The following is a 9,925-nucleotide window of genomic DNA, read 5'->3' as shown; positions in this document are numbered from 1 at the left end:
AATATAGTTGTTGATGCCTTGTCTCATTGACCACATTTGACCTCTATGGCTGAGGTTTTAGAGGATCGGAGTCATTTGATTGTGGCAAAATATGCTAAGGATTCTTGGGCTTCAAGTATTATTGATGGGTCACTACATGATAATAGGTACATGGTGGTGAATGATCTTATCATTTACAAGGGAAGGATTTTCTTGACTCTAGGATCAAAAGTGAAGAACATAGTATTGAGTTCCCTTCATGATTTACCATTGGTAGGCCATCTCGGGTATTTCAAAACCTATTGACAGATTTGGGAGAGGTTCACTTGGAAGGGTCTAAAATATGATGTTCTACGATATGTTAGAGAATGTGTTGTTTGTTAGTAGAACAAACAAAACCATATATATCCTATTGGTTTATTACAACCACTTCCAATTCAAAAAAAGAAGTGGGAATGTATATCTATGGACTTCATCACAAAGTTGCCAAAAGTGCAAGGCAACGATTGTGTATATGTGGTGGTTGATCACTTGACCAAGTTTGCACATTTTTTCCCAATCACTATTTCATTTTCAGCCACACAGGTTGTTGAACTATTTTTTCATGAGGTGTTTATATTGCATGGATTACCATGAAACATTGTTAGTAACCGAGATAGTCGGTTTATGAGCAATTTATGGAAGGAGCTTTTTAGATTGTGTGGGACTGAGCTTTCTTCAAGTACTAGTTACCACCCTCAAATAGATGGATAGATGAAGATAGTCAATAAATAGGTGGAAGGATACCTTAGAAATTATATTACTGGGCAACAAAAAGGATGGGTTAAGTGGATATACCTTTGTGAGTACTGCTACAACACCACTTACCATATTTCTATTTAGATGACACCATTCATGGCCTTGTATGGTTATGAGGCTCCTAGCTTTCCTTATTTTTTGCTAAGTGATAGTAGAGTGCCTAGTGCTGGATACATGTTACAGGAAAATTAGGATATCATGAGGGCTCTTCTTGAAAACATCCAAAAGGCACAACACCAACAAAAACAATATGTAGATTAGAAGAGAGTGGAATGCTCTTTTGAGGTTGGAGACATGGTGTATTTGATGTTGTAGCCCTACAGAAAGTCTACTCTTAAGAAGAGTGGTGCAGAGAAGCTTAAGCCATGATACTATGGACCCTTTTGGGTCATTAGGCGTGTAGGTGAAGTGGCTTACAAGCTAGAGTTGCCAGCGGACAACAAAGTGCACAATATTTTCCATGTATCGCACCTCAAGAAGGCATTGGGACATCATGTGGCTCCTTCTACAGTTCTACCACCCTTAGATGATGAGGGTAAGTTGATTTTAATACTAGAGGCTATACTAGATTTTAGAGGAAAGAGATTGAGAAACCATGTCATTAGAGAATATTTGATTAAATGAAAGAACCTACCTATTGAGGATGCTACATGGGAGAGTGAAGAGATTTTGCAACATCCAGAGTTGAGATTGTTTGGGGACAAGCAATTTCTAGAGGGATGGACTGTAATGTCCCCGTCTCTTTAGCCTCTCAATAGATTTCTTAGCCTTTCATCCTTCGAAGGCTAAGTGGAAATAATCAAATTGATTTCTTATAAAGTCATTAAATACTTTAAAACAATTAAAAGAGATGATTTTATATTTAATTTAATATTAGGGAATCATTGAGAAGCACAACTTATCTATTGTCGAAAAGGAGGAAGCTTCCAGAATAGTGCGATAAGATAACACTTATGATTCTTATGGAAGGGGGGGTACGAATAATATAAATAGAGGAGAGAGCCTCATGGGAAGGCATCCGGATTTGTTATTGATATTTTCCTATGTATTTGTGGAGCCAAGGGCCTACCGATAATCAATTTGTCTTTGGGAATGAAAACTCCCAATGATAGCAATTTTGAGGGTGTGAAACATCACCTGAATTATTGCCACTGCGGGAAGGATATTTCAGCCCTTTCACTTGTGCTTAATTGGTGGCCAAGGGCCAAGTTCTTTTGTTGGTTTGGAGTTTGAATTGGAGTTGCATTTTCATCATATCATCTTCAGCATTTTCTCAATCTAGTGGCCTATTGGTAAGGGTCATTACAATGCTTACCAATATGCCACTAAAAAAAGAAAACCCTAAATTTAATACACTACTGAAAGTAGATTGCTGAATTAAGGATATAAATAACTAACGTAAAATAGTGCCAATGTATTCATTCAATGATAACCAAATGTTTTACATATGATATAAAATTTTCAGCATCAAAACATTACAACATGGCACATTACAAACAAAACCCTAACTGGTTGAATAAAACTAAGAATTTGTTGCAACTACAAATTAAAACGAAGAACCTGGATTGAGAAAATTCTAAAGATGATATGATGAAAATGAAAATCCAATTGAAACTCCAAACCAAAAAAATAACTTGGCCCTTGGCCACCAATTAAGCACAAGTGAAAGGGCTAAAATATCCTTCCCACAGTGGCAATAATTCAGCTGTTGTTTCACACCCTCAAAATTGCTATCGTTGGGAGTTTTCATTCCCAAAGTCAAATTGATTATCTAAAGGACCTTGGCTCCACAAATAGATAGGAAAATATAAATAACAAATCTGGATGCCTTCCTATGAGGCTCTCTCCTCTAGTTATATTATTCCTACCCCCCCTTCTAGAAGAATCATAAGTGTTATCTTATCACACTATTCTGGAAGCTTCCTCCTTTCTGACAATAGATAAGTTGTGCTTCTCGATGATTCTCTAATATTAAATTAAATACAAAGTCATCTCTTTTAATTGTTTTAAAGTATTTAATGACTTTATAAGAAATCAATTTAATTATTTTCACTTAGCCTTCGAAGGATGAAAGGCTAAGAAATCTATTGAGAGGCTAAAGAGATGGGGACATTACAGAGGAGGAGAGTATACCTCCAATATTTTCATGAATTTTTGTAGGTAAAATGGTATAAGGAAGGAGCTAACGACCAATTATACTCCACAACAAAATGGAGTGGCTGAAAGAAAGAATAGAACTATCGTTGAGATAGCAAGAAGTATGTTGAAGGAAAAAGGTCTTCGAACTGAATATTAGGGAGAGGCTATCATGACAAGAATATACTTGATTAATAGAAGTCCTACAAAAGTAGTCTGTGACAAGATACCTCTTGAGGCATGGTTAAGGCATAGATGGATGGTTGAACATTTGAGAGTGTTTTGGTGTGTAGCCTGTGCACACATACCAAAGGAGAAAAGATAAATGTTTGATGATAAATGTGAGAAGTGTATTTTTATGTGTTATAGTTCAGAATCCAAAGAATATAGATTGTATAAGCCTCTTAACAAGAAGATCATTATTTCAAGAAATGATGAGTTTTTAGAGAATGAGTCATGGGATGGCTCAGTGGATGTATCATCTAGAACTTCAAATAAAGTGCCTATCATTGATGAAGATGATGTGTTGGATGATCAACTAGATAAAGTAACAATAGAAATAGAAGGCTCTAGATAGCTCTGAATAGCTCTTGAAAAAAATACGCTGAAAGGAAAGGAACAAGAGACAACTAGATAGTCATCTCTGGAAAGTTCCAAATAGCTCTAGATTCAGCCTACACAACATAGCAGCAGTAATGAGAGTTCAGATCCTACTCTCACCTCCCTTCTACCAAGAAAGACCAAAAGTCTTAAGGAGATATACCAAGATGAAAGGTATAATGATTTTGATGAGAATAGTAATTTTGCATTATTTTCTCATGGTGATCCAATTGACTTTGAAGAAGTTGTGAAAGAAAAAAAGTGATGTGATGCCATGGATGTGGAAATAGATGCTATAGAAAGAAAAAAAACTTCAGAGATGGCTAATTTACCTCCCAACAAGAAAGTTATTAGTGTGAAATGGGTGTATAAGACCAAGTGCAATGATGATGGAAAAATAGATAAGTATAAAGCATGTTTGCTAGTTAAAGGATATAAACAATAGTTTGGGAGAGACTATGATGAAACATATGCACTAGATGCAAGGATGGAAACTATGTGTGCTGTCATAGCAATTGCAGCCCAATACAAGTGGAAGGTATTTCAAATGGATGTGAAATGTGCCTTCCTTAATGGTGTGTTGAAAGAAAAAGTCTATATGGATCAGCCACCTAGTTATAAAGTTCCAATTAGAGAAGACAAAGTGTATAAGTTGAAGAGAGCTCTTTATGGGTTGAAGTAAGTGCCAAGAGCATGGTATAGTCTGATTGAATCCTATTTGTTGAGCAATGGTTTTAGCAAAAGCGATGGTGAGTCTACTCTTTACATTAAGGCAAGAGATGGTAAGATTTTAATTATTGTTTAATATGTTGATGATCTCATTTTTACTGGGGATGATGATTGCCTTATTGTTGATTTCAAACAAGCTATGAAGAGTGAGCTTGAAATGATAGATTTAGGAATCTTGAGATACTTTCTAGGTATAGAAGTTAAACAGACGAATGATGATATTTTTATTTCTCAAGAAAAATATGCATATCAGATTTTTAAAAGGTTTAGAATATTGAACAACAAGGAAGCCCCAACACTAGAAGTGGTAGGTCTTATGTTGAGTAAGGAAGATTGCAACAACAATGTAAATCCAACTATGTTTAAAATTTTGGTTGGAACTTTAATGTACTTAACAACAACTAGGCCTAACATTATGCATGTAGTGACTTTGATTTCCAGGTTTATAGAAACACCAAAGGACACTCATTGACAAGTGGGTAAAAGAATCCTAATATATGTGAAAGGCACCAAAGGATACTATATTTTATATACTATTATAAGGTGATTCTAGGCTAGTTGGCTATACAAATAGTGATTGGGCTAGAAGTCTACATGATAGAAAGAATACTTCTAGTTATTTTTTTCATATGGGTTATAGTGTAATTTCTTGGTTTTCCAAGAAGCAAACCATAGTTGCCCAATCTACAACTGAGGCTGAGTATATTGTAGCAAATGTAGTAGCATGTCAAGTAGATTGGCTAAGAAAGATCTTAGCTAATTTGAAAGAAGAACAAGTAGAAGCAACCACCATATTTTGTGACAATATGTCTTCCGTTGCTTTAACAAAAAATCTTGTGTTTCATGGTAGAAGTAAATATATTGAAATCTAATATCATTTTATCTATGAACAAGTTGAGAATAGTGAGATACATATGGAGTTTTGTAGGTTTGAGCAGCAACTAGCAGAAATCTCCACCCAACCTTTAAGCATTGGAAATTTTCAGCGACTAAGGAAGATTTTACATGTAGTTGATTTGGATCAAGCATGATCTTTTGAGAGTCTATTTTTTGAGGGCTCAGACAAAGGGGGAGTGTTGGAATTTGAACCTAAATTAGATTGTATAAAGCCTTTATATGATCTTATTCCTAAGCAACTCATTTACTTTCTAACAGTTTGAAGGAGCTTGAGCAGCTTGAGCTACTAAACCATATCAGTAGGACAATATTTATTGATGCTTAGAAATCTTATCCCCTATTTCACTGTAACTTAGCAATTAAGTTTTTGAAGTAGCTTTGTCAATTTCTTAGTGGTGAAGGTTCCTAACTTATAAATAGGAAAGAAGGCAATGTTCCAAAGCAACACAAAGAGGAGCAAAAGAATATAATAGTGTAGACTTCCCCTGTTTCTCATTGAATGTTTATGGCAGTAGTTGCAGCTTAATGTTTTTTGTGTGTCTATAGAGTAGTGATTGGTCCAGACTATTATAAAGCTCATAAAGCTTGACTGAACTTAGTATACATCCATTGAGTTCTGGAGTTTTTGTATTTTGTATCAATAGTAGTTATTTGTTGTAGAAGTGTGTTTCCAGATTACTATTTTAATCCTTTTTTAATATACATGCAAGCAAGAAATTGCACATCTCCTCTTATGATTTAATTGTCTCAATTTAAATCTTTATTCTGCTATGCATTTGTTTGTTGGAAAAGATAGAGCAGCAACCTATGTTCTTGTTTTGTGATTTGGGGTTTTTATCTTCATAGTTTATGCGGTGGGATAACACGACTAGTTCGTGGTGTTAACATTGCTTGACATTAAATATTTCAGTTTGTTCTTGTGCTGAGTAACTCTGCTTCCTTCTATTTTCGAGTAAACTCTATTCCTTCTATTGCCGAGTAAGCTATGCTTTGTTTTTCTTTCTTTGGAAGATTAACCCCTTATCCATTAATTTATTATTATTCACATAATCAGCTTAATCTAGAACTGTGTGGTTGATTTTTTTATTTATTTGCTATATCCATTTCACTCCTATTTCCTTCATCTTACAAGTTATATGTTAACCAAAGTATTTAAATATACATAGTTAAATTTACAAGGTGAAGCTTCACACACAATACAAAAAGCGCAATCATAGAATGTCGAACCGTATTACATTTAAATTTTTGAAAATTGAAAATTTGATATTACAATTCGGTGACGAGTGGCAGCAAATTGTAGGAGACGAGGAGTTAGGGGAACATGAGTGGGAGCTGTAGGAGAGTATACCAGAAACCCATCTATCCTCCTCACGATCTCCTTATTCCTCCTTTGTGAAGATTGAAATCCAAGAACAATTGCCACATAAGAAAACCAACTCAAGATGCAGAACATATAAGGAAAATATATGAAAATTGAAAAGTCAAGCATCGATTTTTCACATAAATATATAATTCGATATCCATTTCCTCAGATGGAAAATCTATACATATTGACAAATAGTCAAGAATGACTAGAACACAATCATTATTATATATCATCATCTTCTCTAAATACACTTGATAACACAGAAAATTGATCACATATCGATTCAATATACAAAACAAAGTATAAATGCTAGAAATGACTCATATGAACATAACATCTTTTCTCAAAACTATGTTGACCTGCATGTCAAACATGAATGTATCTTTAGTACATCATATAATATAAAGCCTATATAATCATAAATCATATAAAATTAGCATGCCATTGGAACAATGTCCATCCGCTATCTTGAGATGGAAGAGTGGTTCAGGCACTTTAACCGCCCAACCATGGAGTGGTTAGCTCCCCAAGGTTCTCCGGATAAGAAGAACTACCCGACCCTGGCACGAGAAGGCTAGAAACTCGGCACAATTGGATCGGAAGAATCTAGTGCAGCCTTTGTGCCTAATCTACTTACACATATGCCTAGTAGAAACATACACAATGATGTGGAAGAGGGAAAATAATGTAAAATAACCAATGCATTTCAATCATATGCATAAAATGTTTTACCAAGCTTGGCCAAGCTTCATGAACTAGTAAAATGTAAAAGACTGGTAGGTAAACTTCTAAGGAAAAACAATACGTTTCCCTTGAATTACCCTCCTCTTTGATTCCACATTCAGCCCCCATTCCTACTATACAAATAAAAACAAAAAACAAAAATCTTCTTGAATTACAAGTCTTGATCTATTGTATAGCTTATCTACTTATTGATTAGTAAATCAATATAACTAATTATGTTAAACTACTCAATCAGCAAATTAAAATTAAAATTTAAAATAAAATTTTAGAGACTAGACGATAAGGGATTCTCCACTAAAATCTTTGTTGTACTTCAAAGTTAAATGTAAGAAAGAGCCTTTTTTTCCCCTAAGCATAGGTAAAATACATTTTCCCGCTTTAAGATAATATACTTCTCAGTCTTTCAACATTATATATTGATATATATATATGGTAGATTACACTTCCACTGAATCTTTCACTATAATTATCAAACAATTTAGCTAAATCAAGCTATACATTAACATACAATGGTCTTCTAGGTTCAGAAGTAATTTAGTTTAAATAAGGAGCATACTGTGCTAACAAAAAATAAAATAAAAATAAACATGCAACGGATACTTATGTTTATTTCAAATCAACAACCAGTAATAAGACAAGTCCCTCTCTCATAATATTTACACAAACTGGAATCATTTTGATGACTAAGAAAGTAACGGTGGTAATGGGCAGTCACAACCATATAGCGGAAAATCCTATCCATAACCAAAATGTGATACCCAACAACTTAAGTTTTTTTAAAGATTTGGAGACACAAACACATACTACAACAAGGTAATTATTTCTAATATATAGTAGAAGGTGCTGAAACATTGAAATGAATCTATTGTACCACTGTCTCCATAATGGAAAATGTTTATTTAGTTATTTTTATTTATTGTTGTTACTCATTCGGTTTATATCAGATTTACTAAAAGTTTCTTTTCATGAGTAGTTCAATAAAGACATACAACCATCTACTCAGAATGTATATATATACATATATATATGTATGTATATATGTATATACATACATATATACATATATACATATATATATATATATGTATATGTATACATATACATATATATGTATATGTATATATATACATATACATATATATATGTATATATATACATATACATATATATATAAGACAATCATTAAATTAAGCATGGGAAAGTATAAAGACATACAACCATTCAGAACTCATTACCAAGTTTTTACTAATTAACTTCTATTTGACCTTATACGTATGATTCCATTCATAGTAGATTTAAAACAAAATAGATTATCATACTTATAACAGCAATTAGATGTAAAAAACAACTTCTTCTCAAATCTGAAAATAAAACAGATCATATTTACTATTCTATATAACCAAACAAAGAAAAAATATATGTTTATAACTTGTTCTATTATATCATTTATCTATACGGCTGAATAGTAACAAGAAACTCGTGGTTAAATAGAGATTTGGATACACTATAACAAATTTAACAAAACCAAACATGAAAAATATACTTATATTCAACTGGATTTTTAATCGAAGATTTCTATCTACCAGTATAAACTTGACATTTAGTAATAGCATTCATAGTTACATAGTCATGCAAGGATATCAAAATAAAACCCTGGTTTGTTTGAGGTTAATGCAATGGTTCTCTCCACCATTCACTCTATCTCCAAACTAAAGTATTTACCCAGCTAGCTCCCTTGGAAAATTTGACCTCCGCCTTCTTAACAGAAAAATCCCCTCTTGCATGCGTGTCGATTTCTTTAAAATCAGCCTTGCCTTATCTTTATTTCCATGTGTTTTTTCCCTTTGTTTTTTCCTCCCAAAAATGTCTATCTTTCCTCTTCAAAAATGTCCTTTTCCCCAAGAAAAACAGCAAGTTTTATTTTATTTCTATAATATTTTTAATCCCCTCAGCTACGTTGTGGAAGAATAGTGAATTTGGAAGTAATTTAGTTCATCTCTCTTAATTTGGAGTGTTAAATTCAGTCCAATTAAAAATACAATGATTATGCACTTATTTAATCGTAATAAATTTCTCAACTAACCATTCCCATCATGACTGTAATTGCTAAAGAAATAAATTAAGAGCGTAACACTTATTTTAAAATTATAATATTTCTAAGAAATAATATTTAATCATTCATTTTGTTTTCTTTTACGCCATGTTATCATAAACAAAACATTTAATCCATCTAGATTAATTTAAATTCAAAGAAAATGATTTAAATTCAAATAAAAACAACCAAGTATGTGGGTGTGTGTGACTACACCATACAAATTCCGGACCAACCCTGCCAAGGAGCTAAACTCCTCTACCTCAACCACCCTTCTGCGTTTAGTACCTGCACACTCACAAACTTGACATCACCCAAATGTGTTAGTAATGTCATCATCTTAATAAATAATAATATCTTAAATTCTAATTTTAAAACATCCAATCATACATTATCAGATATAAACATATATATGAAATAACAATTTTAACCTTCATGTCAAAATCTCATAAGCTCAACATATTGCGACCATTCTAATGTTCATTAAATTAAATTATCCATCAAATAATTTCAACAATAAAAGTTTTTAAGTATTCAACAAGAGTCCTACATAGTCAAACATAGTCTTAGTCAAAAGGTCAATC

The sequence above is a fragment of the Cupressus sempervirens genome, chromosome 9 (genome assembly GCF_028749045.1).
Source record: "Cupressus sempervirens isolate cs-2001-9-10 chromosome 9, ASM2874904v1, whole genome shotgun sequence".
In the NCBI taxonomy this organism is placed as follows: domain Eukaryota; kingdom Viridiplantae; phylum Streptophyta; class Pinopsida; order Cupressales; family Cupressaceae; genus Cupressus; species Cupressus sempervirens.
This window is presented reverse-complemented; position numbering follows the sequence as displayed.